This window comes from Manis javanica, chromosome 4 (assembly GCF_040802235.1).
Source record: "Manis javanica isolate MJ-LG chromosome 4, MJ_LKY, whole genome shotgun sequence".
In the NCBI taxonomy this organism is placed as follows: Eukaryota; Metazoa; Chordata; class Mammalia; order Pholidota; family Manidae; genus Manis; species Manis javanica.
Genome location: NC_133159.1, coordinates 164768421 through 164779456, shown reverse-complemented (window position 1 = coordinate 164779456; position 11036 = coordinate 164768421). Strand labels below are relative to the sequence as shown.

The 11036-nt window shown below is 39.2% G+C and overlaps 1 long non-coding RNA gene across 7 annotated transcripts in view; it reads left to right on the top strand.

Annotated features, from left to right (window-relative positions):
• Nucleotides 1-4025, top strand: part of LOC140849289 (uncharacterized) — a 39648-nt gene extending 35623 nt beyond the window's left edge. For 4 of the 7 annotated variants that reach the window (XR_012131025.1, XR_012131024.1, XR_012131022.1 and 1 more), the window contains exon 4: nt 38-4023. This is a non-coding gene — a long non-coding RNA (uncharacterized lncRNA). Of the gene's footprint in view, nt 1-37 lie in introns of all 7 variants that reach the window. The other 3 variants (XR_012131020.1, XR_012131026.1, XR_012131023.1) reach the window with 3 other exon arrangements.
• Nucleotides 4026-11036: the final 7011 nt, after the last annotated feature.

The window sequence follows — 11036 nt, the reverse complement described above, 5'->3', positions numbered from 1 at the left end:
CCCACTTGTTCATTTTTGCTTTTGTTTCCTGTTCAAGGTATTTTTACATAAAGAATCCAACTTTTTTCCCTTTAAAAAACTGAGTCACTACGATATGAGGAGGAGCTTCCGGCATCAGCACTCTCTGGAGGACTCATGCCAGGGGATGATCATCAAAAAGCCTCCACAGGGATCCGTGCGATGCTGCGGTTGTGGCTGCGTCCACCCCATTTCCTGGACTTGCCATTGGAATGAGGAGGGAGATGTCTAGGCTGGCATGTGCATACAGTGGGACAACGAATTTGACCGGATCTGTACTGTTGGAACTCAATCAGGAGTTGGGAGGGGTGCAAGTTGTAGCGCTCCAAAATCTTACGACTATAGACTATCTACGGTTAAAAGAACATACAGGATGTGAACAGATCCCAGAAATGGGCTGCTTTAATTTGTCTGACTTCTCTCAGACTGTTCAAGTACAGTTGGACAATATCCATCATATCATAGACAAATTTTCACAAATGCCTAGGGTGCCTAAATGGTTTTCTTGGCTTCACTGGAGATGGCTGGTAATTATAGATTTGCTTTGTTTATGTCACCGTATTCCTATTATGTTAATATGTGTGTGCAGGTTAGTAGTTTAAAACCTATACATGCTTAAGGTACTCTACAAGAAGATATGTTAAAGAAATAATCAATCCTCCCATGTTTTCTTCCATATGCTACCTCTATAGCTTTTCTTCTTCCTTCCTAATTACAACCCTTAAATAGAATTCGTGCCTCATATCGAATTTACCGAGTATCATAATTCCTCCAGGTGGTAAAGATACCTTGAGACAAGTGCTGGGCATAGAAGCCACAGGGCATAAATCTGCAAAGAAGTAAAAAGCTAACCTTTTCAAAGAATATTGCTTCTCTCTCACTTACCAACTTTACATTTCCCTGTATGGCCCCGGAAGATGACTGGTTAGCCAGAGACGGGTAAGATTCCTCAAGGGAGGAACAACCTAAGACACACAGTCGCAGGGGGGCTATCAGGTGAGAAATTGGGGAACAACAGTGGTGAAGCTTAGAACCTCCCCCCCCCCCCCCCCGTGTTGAGAGAAAGTTTCTGCATCCATGGATGTTTTATTGCTCTTGTCTAGCTCGGATTAGCACATTGTCTACAGGCACACACCTGATCATCTACAATTGCTCTCTTACAACACTAAACTATGTTTTCTACCTTTATCTTGTGTCTACCTACCACTTCAGCAGTTTATTAAAAATAAAAATAATAAAGGGAGAAATGTGGGATCCACATATAAATCAAGTATAAAAATCAAACGAATATTCATATTTGACCTGATTGTTTATAGTTTATAATGCGTGATCAAAACCGAAAGTTTCTGTGATGAATGCCTTTGTACTGTTCACCATGTAAGAACTTATTCACTATGTAAGAATTCGTTCACCATGTAAGAACTTGTATGTTATGCTTCAGAAGATTGGAGACTGAAGAGAACTAGGCTTGAGATGGATTAATGACTGTGCATTGAGCATTGACCCCCCTATACAGAATTTTATTGTTAACAACCATTTGATCAATAAATATGAGAGATGCCCTCTCAAAAACAAAAACAAAAACAAAACTGAGTCACTCAGTTTTAAAAAAAGACAAGCCCTCTCTCACCCACATTCTATAGTTCACAGCATTCTTTCATCTTGAGCCCTCTTGCCATTACCCCCACCCTGCTAAACAGGAAAGATGACACTTTGAGTTTTATCCCACTTTTCAGTCCTAACCTTACCCTAGACTGTAGAGCAACTTGGATTTAGTGATTCTAATGCTTGTCAGGAAACTCCCTTGTCTTTCATAAGGGGATAAAACATGCTTATTGTCCTTTTCTGAAGCAAAGTTGTGCTCTCTGTATAGGCTTGATACAAGACCAAGTAATAGCAGGTCATAATTTTATAATGTTTCTAAAACCTGAAACTATATAGGGTCGTAGTGGGTTATGATAATTATTTAGAAGGAAATATCTTACACTCTCTTTATGTATTCTACATGCTTGAAGTTATGGATATTGCTATCTTATTGCTTGTTTTGGTGAGGAATAAAAATTGAACAACATAGTGATTCTACAACATTTTGCTATGCTGATGGACAGTGACTGTAAAGGGGTTGTGGGGGGGACCTGGTATAGGGGAGAGCCTAGTAAACATAATATTCTTCATGTAATCGTAGATTAATGATAACAAAAAAAAAAAAAAAAGAAAGAAAAGGGGGATTACTCCCTGATAGGATAAAACCACCTGCAAATCACCGATTAATGCATGCTTTAAATATCCTTAATTTTGATCATTTAAAGGGTGTCAGATGATCAGCTATGGAAGTACATTTTTCTGATAATATTCCTTTCTCTTAAAAAAAAAAAAGCAGTTCCTGTGTGGTGATCTCCAATAAGTTCTTCACAATGGTATAAAGGTCATATCAAAGGGTGGGCAAAGGGTTTGTTTGTGTTTATACAGAGGATCAAAGCCTAATTTGGCTACCCAGAAAACGAATTAAGATACGATATGAAGAAGAACTTCCAACATCAACATTCTCTGGAAGAGTCATTCCAGAAGATGATCATCAAAAAACTTCAACAAAGATCCTGGCACTGTTGCAGTTGTAGCTACATTCATCCTACCAGTTCCTGGACTTGCCATTGGAATGACGAAGGAGATATCTAAGCTGGCCTGTGCATACAGTGAAACAACAAATTTGACTGGATCTATACTGTCGGAACTCAACCAAGAATTAGGAGAAGTGCAAGTTGCAGTGCTCCAAAATCTTGCGACTATAGACTATCTACTGTTAAAAGAACATATGGGATGTGAACAGTTCCCAGGAATGTGTTGTTTTAATTTGTCTGATTTTTCTCAAACTATTCAAATTCAGTGAGACAATATCCATCATATAATTGATAAGTTTTCACAAATGCCTAGGGTGCCTAACTGGTTTTCTTGGTTTCACTGGATATGGCTGGTAATTGTAGGTCTGCTTTGGTTATGTAGCTGTATTCCTATTATGTTAATGTGTGCATGCAATTTAATTAGTAGTTTAAAACCTATACATGCTATGTTACACTACAAGAAGATATGTCAAAGAAATAATCAATCTTCCCATGTTTTCTTCCGTCTGCTACTTCTAAAGCTTTTCTTCTTCCTTCCTAATTACAACCCTTAAGTAGAATTTGTGCCTCATATCGAAATTACTGAGTATCATAATTCTTCCAAGTGGTAAAGATACCTCATGGCAAATGCTGGGCATAGAAGCCACAGGGCATAAATCTGCAAAGAAGTAAAAAGCTAACCTTTTCAAAGAATATTGCTTCTCTCTCACTTACCAACTTTACATTTCCCTGTATGGCCCCGGAAGATGACTGGTTAGCCAGAGACGGGTAAGATTCCTCAAGAGAGGAACAACCTAAGACAGGCACAGTTGCAGGGGGGCCAACAGGTGAGAAATTGGGGATCAACAGAGGTGAGGCTTAGAACCTCACCCCCCCTGTTTTGAGAGAAATCTTCTGCATCCGTGGATGTTTTGCTGCCCTTGTCTAGCTTGGATTAATACTTAGTCTATAGGCACAGACCTGATCATCTACATTTGCCCTCTTACAGCACTAAACTATGTTTTCTACCTTTATCTTGCATCTACCTACCACTTCAGCATTTTATTAAAAAAATATTAATAATAATAATAGGAGAGAAATGTGGGATTTACATATAAATCAAGTATAAAAATCAAACGAATATTCATATTTGACCTGATTGTTTATAGTTCATGATGCGTGATCAAAACCGAAAGTTTCTGTGATGACTGCCCTTGCACTGTTCACCATGTAAGAACTTATTCACTGTGTAAGAACTTGTTCACCATGTAAGAACTTGTTCGTTATGCTTCAGAAGATTGGAGACTGTTGAGAATTAGGCTTGGGGTTGATTAATGATTGTGCATTGAGTCCTCTATACAGAATTTTATTGTTGTTAACAATCATATGATCAATAAATATGAGAGATGCCCTCTCAAAAAAAAAAAAGAATAAATGTCTTTTCATATAAGAACTAACAAATGACCATTAAAGGTTGAGGATATATGCTTGAAATCAAGTATGTTTTCGTAAACTTAAGATGGGGTATAAATTTCATTTTGAGTTGTTAACTAGGAGGCACTTGCAAAACAAAATTAAATTGAAAGGGAGTTTGAATGAGTTGAAACTATCAGCCACTCACTCAGTATGACCATGGGCAAGATGCTTAACTACTGTGCACTGCCCATTCCTCACATCTATAAAATTGGGATTGTGATACTTGTGTGTATGAAGTTGTGACTCACTCGGATGAACGGTACTGTGCAAGTGTGAAGTGTTTGTCAATAACAACAATAATCCTCATCACACTCCCTCAGTATGATCTGTGTTGAAATTGAGCAGTGCTTAAAAAGATTACCTATGAAATCATGTCCTCAGTATTTATGTTGTTACATGCTCTCTTAGCATCAATACTTTTCCTTCACAACATGTATCATGGCTGGTGATAGTGTATTTGTTTGACTGAATAATACTTGTTTCCTCCCAATGAGATCCCAGTCCCCATGAGAACAACAGGGGCAAGTTAGTCTGTTTACTATTGCATCTCCAATGCCCAGCACAGTTCCTGCACGTGGTAGGCATTTGGTAAGTATTTATCAAGTGGACAAATTAATGAAAAAGTAAATAGTGCATTTTTCTATGAATTCTACCAAAACAAAACAAAGCAAAAAAAAAAAAAAGGCTAAAACAATAAAACAAAACCCTAGAGAGGCAAAATTAGCAGTTTGGTTCTGTCCTCCAGTATGGGAATGTTAATGTGCTATGCTGTATAAATAAGTGATTCCTGTTGGTCATAATCCTGTAGTGGGAATGAAGCCATGAGAAATTATTGGAGTGATTTTCAACAGCATAAATATTTAGTAACAGATGCACATAGATGGCAGATTGCCTCATTCCAGTGCCATCTGTTAGACAACTGTCTATTCTAATAGGACTGATCCATTGGAACTAGACCAATAGCACTCTCTCAGATGTTTTAAGTTTACTTTCAAAATTCTTATGAAAGCCTTGAACGAGGAAAGATGTTTCCATGTCTGGTTGGCTGGTGCTCAGTAATGGTGCATTACAACACCTTGGCAAACTGTGAAGTCCATTTGATGTGTCATAATGCTCCACAAGGAAGTGTCTCTCTTAAGTGTTTTGTCAGAAGTCAAACTAAATAATGGCACTAGAAACTCACTCAGGTACAAATAATTGGGTCCAACAGAGTTCAGTGCAGATTGTGCAATTGACAACAGAAGTTGGCATGAGATGAAGGGTATAACCCATGGTCATCATTAGCGTGTGGGATTTATTTTTTTAAACAGGTCTAAGGCAGTATAGTATAAACTCTGTAGAAAATATACCATATGTACATGCAATTAGGTTATACCCAGTGAAAGCATAATGATTCTTAGCCTGGACATGCCTTTCAATAAAAACTTTTACCAAGCTTTTTTGCTGTATAAAGCTGGAGACAGTGTTAGTGTACATAAATTTACTCTGTGCATGACCAGTTGTGTTGGTGATGTGTCATAAGTGTGGGCCAACGTCTGTAAATGTCTTAATGCTTGGAATAGTATCATAATGCCAGGTACCCAAATGGGACTCGGTAAATATTTGTTGAATGAATGTTCTAGGACCAATTGAAGCAATTCCCTGTGGATTCCCAGCATGAAAGCAAGTCTTACAGCCTTAGCTCAAGCTGACTATGAATTAGAACTTGGGATACTTAGTGTGCAGAGCAGAACGCAGAGCAAATTGCTTGTCACTACTATGTACTTGTAATGAACTTTAAAATGCTGTGTGATTTCCAAAATGTAAATCACCAGGTATGTTTTTTGGGGAGTCAAACATCCAACCATGGCTGTTTGGAGAGAATACATCCTTCTGAGTCTTGGTTAAGTTAAAAGAATGACTAATGTTTTACCAGATTCTCCCATGATTCAAAAGTTTGTGTTACTCAGCCCATTAATACCTTTAGCTCCTGTGATCTCCCCTCCCAGTGAAATGATAGCTACAAGGCAGTAATGATAATTGGAGTAGGAGATCTTGACTTTGCCCTGTGGCAGTAAAATGGCACACTTTGAGTAATTGCATATGTATACAGTACTGTTTGAAAGAAATGAGGTATATTATCATCATATAAATATTTAGAATTTTGTTAAAGCATGTTGAAAATATTACGTAGTTTCAGTATGGATAAGAATCAAGTTCTGCCTTTTGTTTCTACTGTTGTCTTTTTTCCCAAAACAAGCAGCGTCTGTTCGTAGGGACAGAGCCACCAGAGGCCTGACTGAGCTCACTGATTGCCTTCCCCTTGCTAACACGAGAAATACTGCAGTCAGAGGAGTGCTGAGTTCCAGTTCAATGTAGCTAAACATTCACAGGTGTTTTGGAGCCGAAACTGAGCAGTTGGTTGGAGAACCTATAGGAATTTGAAGATTTGTATGTTTCTGCTTACCACCCCACCATCTTTTTACAACAATTCATTAAACAGAGGTCTGGATAGTTTGGAGTCAATACTTTGTGTTTACCTCTCCTCTTGCTAAAGTCCCCATGACCCAGTCACCAAGTTCAGTGGGCACATCGCAGGCCTTGTAGCTTGACCTCTCAGCAGCACTTGATAGATCTTGAAATTTCTTCCTAGATTTGGGGGCTCTTTCTTTTGTTTATCTTCTTTAACTCCTGTACCTTTTTTTTAGAGTCTTCTAGCTGCCCCATAAATGGGGTGTTCTCCAGAGTTCGGTCCTTGGTTCTTTTTTTTTCCTATTCAGTCTCCTTGGTAGACTTTTGTAGTTTCCATTTAAAATCCATGCACTGACGCCTCCACTTGTGTGTCCCCATGTCAGCTGCTGAGCTGCAGACCTGTGTGTCCAGCCACCCTGAATATATATATATATATATATATATATGGTAACAAGGACAATCACAACAGCAGCAGCTACTCACTACCGAATGCTCTGGCAGACAGCTCAGTGGTTTATTGCTTCATTCCATCTATTCCTTTCAGCAACACTGTGAGGTAAATACTGTTATAATTTTGTATTTATAAATGAGGAAGCTAAGGTGAGATGCATTTAGTACCTTTCCCAAGGTCATTCAGTTAGTAGCAGAGCCTCATTTTTAATCTCAAGTATGGAGCCAAGTTTTAAACAAGCAATTTGAATACGCATGTTAAAGTGAAATCCCTTACTTTTTCTCTCTTACACACACACACACACACACACACACACACACACACACACACACACAACCATCCTCTCCCATTATTCCCTGTTCTGCGTGAAAGGACCATATTTCATCCCTAAAGTAAAAGTATGGGATATGCACAATACCCCCCAGATACTGTGGATTACAAGAGTACTTTTATTTATTTATTTATTTTTAATATGCATAAATTATTTTATTTTAAAATTATATTTACAATGTGATATTAAAAACATATTCTTACCAAGCATTTTGTATGATACATTCAAATATTACTAATAGTTTACTGAGGCTTGTATGAAAGTACTGAACTAGGTTAATTTCCGTTTCTCAGGTAACTACTGCATTTCCTCAGGCCTTAGCTAGCTGTCTGTTACAGAATGAGCAGTAAATACATCCTCACTACACGCCATTTCCCCACTGCACTGCCCCATGTCCCCTGGACCCTTATGCTCCCTTCTTCCGCTTTCTGCAGGCACTTCTACTTTATCACTGAATCACAGGTAACTAAAACTGTCTTTTCCATGTCTCTATCGCTAGTGATTAAGAATATATGAGACAAAAAAAAGAACTTTCAGTGATGCTTGGTGAACAAAAGACTACTACCTCTAAGTGTCCTACTATTGTTCACTAAGTGAATAATCCATCTAATAATTTAACTTAAAATCTTGGTGTGTATCTTATTAACTGATAATATTTTTAAAGGAATTTTTCTTGAGGTGTTAAAAAATTTCATCCAGTTTTACAGTCAAACTAATTCTGAGTCTTGAAAACACTTCATTATTGCACACATTAGGCTTGGAGATTGAATTTGCTATCTGTATTCAAATGAAATGTTGCCGAATGACATGAATTTGTTTTAAAAGAAATCAGAAAGCCTTTATAGATAATTTGTTTGCACATGATTTCCCTCCAATTTACAGAACTTTTCACAAATTTGAAAATGTGTTTTGATATCATGCTCACAGTCAGAAAGATACCTGCTTAGTTGTGACCTGATAATAGAACACGCCTGTGTAGACTTGAATAGAGGTTACATAAAAATCCCATCTTGACTTTGAGAAAGGGATGTTTTCCATCTTAAACAGTAACTTTATGCGTTGTAAGCTTCACAAAAACTCCAGCGACAAAAGACTCACGACGTAAATCCAGTTCTTTTGTCCGAAGAAAATTTAAAATGGGTGCAAATGCTGCTGGATCTCGATCAATAAATACTGCACCAGTTTCGTCTCGAAGTGTTGAAATTCTTCCACTCAACAAGCTGGAAAAAACCGAATCTGGAATCCACATGAGAGTCTGCCTTGTACCAAATCTGGTCCCGCCGACGTTCAGCTGCACGATCTCGCCGCTGCCGGCCGCCGCCGCAGCGAAGGTGCCGCAGTGCCTCCCGCCATCTCGGGCGGCTCGGGGCGCGCACGCCGCCCTCCCTCCCCGGCCGGGGCCGCCGAGCTCGCGGCGGGACCCCCGAGGCGGCGGCGGCGGCGGCGGCGGCGGCGGGCGGGCGGTGCGCGGAGCCTCCCCCACCTTCCCGGCCACCGGGCGGGGCTCTCCGGCGTCCGCCTCCTCCCCTCCGATCCCGCGGCGCGGGAGGGGGGCGCGGCCTCCGCCTCTCGCGGCCTCCAGGCCGCCGGGTCGGCCACGGCGCCTCTTCAGCGCGGGGCTTCCACCGTCGCCGCCGCCACCACGGCACGGCCGCCCAAGAGTACTTTTATTTTTATGTCCAAAATATTCCCTTTACATTAAATAGAGGTTTCAAACTCATGACCTTCAGGATGTATTGTTTGGACTACACACTCTGAGAAAGTATCTGACAAACATCTAGATTTCTTACTTTTCTTTAAAAACCTGTGCTGGCGCTTTCGCATGGCCACAGTCATCTGGAGCTGTGTCGCAGCTTCCTCTCCCCTGGGCCTGACTTTTTCTCTTAAAAGCAATATTAAATTCCCGTTATGTAAGTAGGATATCTGCTAAGTCAACTTCTCAGTAGTTTCTATCATTTTAAAATTAAAATGCTGTAAAGACTAATAATCTATAAGCTGTTTTTAAAATTTTGTTTTAAAAATCTATGTGTATGTGCCAAATTGGATTCCCCAAAATTCGTATGTGAAGTCCTAATCCCCAGTACCTCAGTGTGACTGTATTTAGAGATACAGGGCCTTTAAAGAGGTGTTTAAGGTAAAAATGAAATCATTGGGATGGGCCCTAATCCAATATGATTGTTGTCCTTGTAAGAAGAGGGAATTAGGACATAGGCACATTCAGAAGAAAGACCCTGTGGTGGATGACACAGGGGGAGCCAGCCATCTACAGGCCAAAGTTTGAGGCCTCAGAAGAAACCAGCCCTGATGACACCTTGGTTTCAGATTTCTAGTCTCCAGATGTGTGAGGAAATAATTTCTGTCATTAAAGCCACCTAGTCTGTGGCACTTTGTTACGACAGGCATAACGAATTAATACAGTGTCTTTAAATTTTAATTCACTGAGATTTTAAGTCCTGTATTTAGGAACTTTATCCTTAGGAAAGGGATGGATTGGCATCTGCTAAATTCCTTCTTCCCACTTTGAATTTCTTTAAGGGATTTTTAAATTTGATCTAGGAAAAGAGGGCCATCCTTACTTTTTTCAGACTAGATAACACTTACGATCCACTACCTAAAAAATGACTTTTTCCTTTCCCTTTTAAAATTATTTCTGTTGAAGATATGAAGCAAAAAATCATTAAAATATAATTAATCCCCATTTATTGCATAGATTTAAACATAGTGGGTTTAATGTCTTCCAGACTTTTGTTTTGGTAGCTAGAGTACATTAAGTTCTCTTTGCAGTGGATAGCTATGCTCACTGCAGCTTCAGATTTCCAGAGGAGCTACTTACTACAGTGAGTTTCTGTGCTTTACAGCTGTTCCTCTGAGGTCTGGCTGTCAGGGGAGAAAGTACTATGAACCACTACATTTGGTCTATTCAGGTTTTCCTAGTGATACTTCAGGTTGCCATGTTGTCAACTGCAAAATACCTGTTCTCTCCACCCCTCACCTTAACTTCCCAGTATTAGTTGTAGTTGAGCCAGGAAAATTATGTATGTAGAGTGGATTAGAGACCTTGTAGGAAAAGAGCTTTTGCATTTACTGATCATGTGCTCAGATGAGACCTCTCCTGATCACCCCATATTAAATAATTTCAGACTCATTAAAGACCTTGAGAAGGTTTATCTGTATGCCTGCCTGTGACATTACCATTAACATCTCAGGTGGCTGCAAGTTAATTTTATTTTATAAATTCAGAAAGACTGAAATTCTCTTGTAAAAACTCATAATTTATTTTCTGTATCTATTCTGAACTATTCATGCTACAATCTTGAACTTGTTTCGTCTTGTTCTGGCCATTGTAGAGGGAGAGGATAGCTAGTCACCACGTATAATAGCTGTTGCTCTAGTCACCACGTATAATAGCTCTTGCTCTAGTCACCACGTATAATAGCTCTTACTCTTGAGCTCATTTCCTCATTTTATTAGAGGAAAGGCATTATTAAATTGCCTTTCTACCTTCTCTTTTCCCAACTGAGCTTTATTGGTTCTTTAGCCTTACAGGACTTATTTAAAATTTTAAATTACATATAAGACTTATCATTAAAGCCTCTCCGTATTTTTCACAACTTTCTTTGATGGTGGATTCAGCACTGGTTGATTACCATCAATATACACATTGTACCATAAATATAAATTTGAGTATTTTGGTTTCATGCTTAATTTTTAT